At 42.2% G+C, this 3660-nt stretch overlaps 1 protein-coding gene and 1 long non-coding RNA gene across 7 annotated transcripts in view; one reads left to right on the top strand and one right to left on the bottom strand.

The window, feature by feature from the left end:
• The window catches only part of LOC116706537 (uncharacterized), a 21172-nt gene extending 17764 nt beyond the window's left edge, over positions 1-3408 (bottom strand). Inside the window, exon 1 of the long non-coding RNA XR_004336266.1 lies at positions 3395-3408. This is a non-coding gene — a long non-coding RNA (uncharacterized LOC116706537). The remainder of the gene's footprint in view (positions 1-3394) is intronic.
• Positions 1-3660, top strand: part of tbc1d1 (TBC1 (tre-2/USP6, BUB2, cdc16) domain family, member 1) — a 67219-nt gene that overhangs the window by 17013 nt on the left and 46546 nt on the right. The window lies entirely within an intron of this gene.

Genomic DNA, 3660 nt, shown 5'->3' with positions numbered 1-3660 from the left:
AAGATTTTCAAACTTGGGAAAATGGGGATCAGAGCGGTGGAATCGCACCTACAAAGCAAAAAACACAGACTACGTAAAGGCACGCCAGCAACCCGCCATTGCTAGTTTCTGTTCCACCGCTAGCAACAATGTCAACGCTACAGCGCTAGATGTTACGATGGGAAATCCACAGCCAACAATGCCAGCTAACCTACGAGCAGTTTGTGGCTCTACGCCAACACTCCGAGCTAAGGTGATTTTGGTGCGGAGGATCGTGACAAGCAACAATTCATACAGGTCAAATGACGGGACTGAAGAAGTGTTCCAAACAATGTTTCCAGATTCAGGGCTTTTCATTTACCTGTGGAAAAGACAAGACAAGATAGGTGGCTAAATTTTGGTTGGCGCCATATATCAAAAAAATAGCTCATCACAGAAGTCCAAAATTACAGTGTGTTTGTAATTATGTTCGAGACACTGAACCAGAAAACCAAAGCAAACCATTTTTTAAATGGCTGTAAGAAAATGTCCAACCATCTTTTACTCACTCAGTGACACAGCTAGAGCAGCAAAATACTTTAGGCCGCAGTCCGCCTTACTGCGTGGAGTTAGTTATTTTGCAACAATATGATGGAATGGGAATTTTCTCTGTATATTAGTTAGTTATAGTTACAGTGTTGATGTTGCAACTGTTGCCAATTATCAGCAAAAGGCTACAAGTCAACAGCACAGAGTGTTCCTGGTGTGTAGAAGAAAGATGTTACTATATTCCTTTCAGACTGACTTAGTGATTCAGAACAAACCACAATTCTCTGGTGCATCTGAATGATTAGTATTTATTATTATACCAGTATTGTTAACAACTTGGAATTACTCAAGTTTCCTTATAGCCGCCACAGGCTTGTGAATGAATATAAGTGTTGTATTTAGTCATGTTTTTGCGTGACTGTTACTGTTTGGAACACACAAAGTATATGGATAACATAGAATTGGTTTATTGCTGCAGAAATTGTATACTTTTTCAGCTATTTAAACTTTCATTTTGAGTACGTTGTAACTGAATTGCTTTTCAAGCTGACTTTTGCCAAATAATGATCAACCGAACAGCCACATTTCAAGCCTCCAGTCTTGCTACTAAAATGATATGTGATGTATTTCTGGTGAAGTTTTGTGTTGGTTGGCTGATTGACCTTTTTCTCCCCACTCTGTTTATATAACCTTACTTAGCCTCTTTTTATTTTTCTTAAAAATTCTTATAGGGCTGCACGATAATGGTCAAAACAATAATTACGATTATTTTGATCAATTCTGAGATCACAATTAATTATCATAATTATTTGTTGATTTTTGAGTTCAGCTCAATCTGGCCATGTTGGCTCAGTAGGAGAGCAGGCGCACATGTACAAAGGTTTATGCTTCGATACAGAGGACGATTTCCTGCATGTCTTCCCCCTCGTCTGTCCTGTCAATAATTAAAGGAGGAAAAGCTCAAAAAATAACCTTTTTATAAAAAAAATTTTTTTTTAAAGTTCAACTCAATACTTTGTAACATAACCTTTGTTGGCAATGACAGAGGTCAAGTGTTTCCTTTAAGTCTCCACCAGGTTTGCATACACTGTAGCTAGTATTTTGGCCCATTCTTTTCCCTGCAGATCTCTTCTAGAGCAGTGATTCCCGAAGTGGGGGTCGCGACCCCCCGCGAGCCAGAGAGGGGGGGTCGCGAGTTGATTTCCAGAAATAAAATAAAAATTTAAAAACGATTAGAAATAACATGTTAGCCATGATTTTAACACAAGATAAAACTAGTGGATCAATTTAAAATAAAACCAAGCAACTAAATAAAAAGGGAACAGCTGTTTTGATTTTCTTTCTTTCCGAGTAGCGTCTCCAACATTAACACTACAAATACGGGATTCCAAAAGTACTGGAACCATCTAAACTCTATAATCTGGCATGATAAACACTAATTGCAATTTTAATGCGGTACGTGTTAGGATATCTTTAGAAAAATGAAATAACACCAAAATGTACAATTTAACGTGTTTAATTATACACTTGAGTTGCCCAGGTGCTTCAATAACTATAACATGGCATAGTAGAAAACGTAATATTCCATACATCTGAAAAATAGGTATGTAAACATGCAATAACACCTAAAAGTATTTTCTTTGACAATTTATAACCTAACTAACCTGTCACTGCCTCGTGTTGGTGTCTGCCGGGTGCGCATTGCTCCTCGGACCGCGTCCCCCCCACCCGGGGTTCGGACCGCGCCCCGCTCCTCCTCCTCTAAACTGCTCAGCTCTCCGCCAGTTGCTGCCTGAACTTCCACCAGACAATGTCCCTGCGGTGCCCTCCTTGGAGAGGATGTGTGTGTTCCAGGCAGTTTGAGATGTATAGTTGTATAAACACGTAGGCAGCCCCCGGCCATCTAGCTCCGTGTCCCGCTCCTTCCACAGAGCGAGCGCCCGGCGCTGCCTCCTGGTCCAGAACGGAGTCCATCCCACGCCGTACTCATGGTGGTAGTAGCGCGTTACCAACCCGGCTTTACCTTCGGCCCATCGCTGATGCCCACAGTTGTTACTCCAGACAGACCGTAAACCAACACCACGAAATGCCGAATACTGTAAGGCCGAAATAGGTAAAAGGGATTTTTCTTTTTGGCCTAGTGTGTAATGTAAATAAAACTATTTTAAATTAAAATATAGAGCTTTTTAAATTGCTGTGCTCCAAACATACTGCACATCCACCTCATAGGTGAGATTAAGTTCAAATTAAAGTAATGAGTAAATTACTGTAGAAAAATGTCATGGCTGTTGTGTTATTTTGTGTTGTCAATATGCTCATGTTTGGATACGCCTGTAGTGCGTGCGCGGTTGCGCGCAATGTTTATAGTGGGGGGGGGGGGGGGGGTCGCGACGAGGCAGGCACCGTTACTTTGGGGGTCGCGGGCTGAAAGTTTTGGGAACCCCTGTTCTAGAGCAGAGATGTTTTGGAGCTGTCGCTATGCAACAGACTTTCAACTCCCTCCAAAAACATTCTGTGGGGTTGAGGTCTGGAGACTGGCTAGGCCACTCCAGGACCCTAAAATACTTTTTTTTTTCTTTTGCTCACCTCATGATAATTTTGACCCCACGGGATGAGACCTTGCATGGAGCCCCAGATCAAGGGAGATTATCGGTGGTCTTGCACAATCAGTGGTTAACTAAATACTTTTTAGACCCACTGTATTACTTACGAACTGAAATGAGTTGCATTCAATAACTTCTTCTGTGTTTTTTGTGTTTCGTGGCCGCCGCACTAGCAGAGTTACCAGTGGAAACGCTGGTACAAATGCAGGTTTGTCTCTCATACTTAAGATACAGCTGTGTTAATAACAAAACTGTGGACAGTTGTCAGAAGTGTGGACTGCCACTTTCACTGTTGTGTCTCTTGCTGGGGAGTCGTGTGTGAGTGAATAGGGGCGGGGCTGTGCAGAGAGTAAGAGGAGAGATCCAAACACAGACACGGCTTTACAGAAGAAATGGGTCATGTAACGCAAACTTAAACCATTTCGATATAAACGACGTTACTTCCTTTGTGGAGAGGCAGCGGATGCGAAGACATTGGGTGCACCGGTGCAACCTAGGAAATGTTCGTCACACCCTAGAGCCCTGTGAGCTAACAGACACTAACTAGCAC

This window comes from Etheostoma spectabile, chromosome 2 (genome assembly GCF_008692095.1).
Source record: "Etheostoma spectabile isolate EspeVRDwgs_2016 chromosome 2, UIUC_Espe_1.0, whole genome shotgun sequence".
In the NCBI taxonomy this organism is placed as follows: Eukaryota; Metazoa; Chordata; class Actinopteri; order Perciformes; family Percidae; genus Etheostoma; species Etheostoma spectabile.
This window is presented reverse-complemented; position numbering and strand designations above follow the sequence as displayed.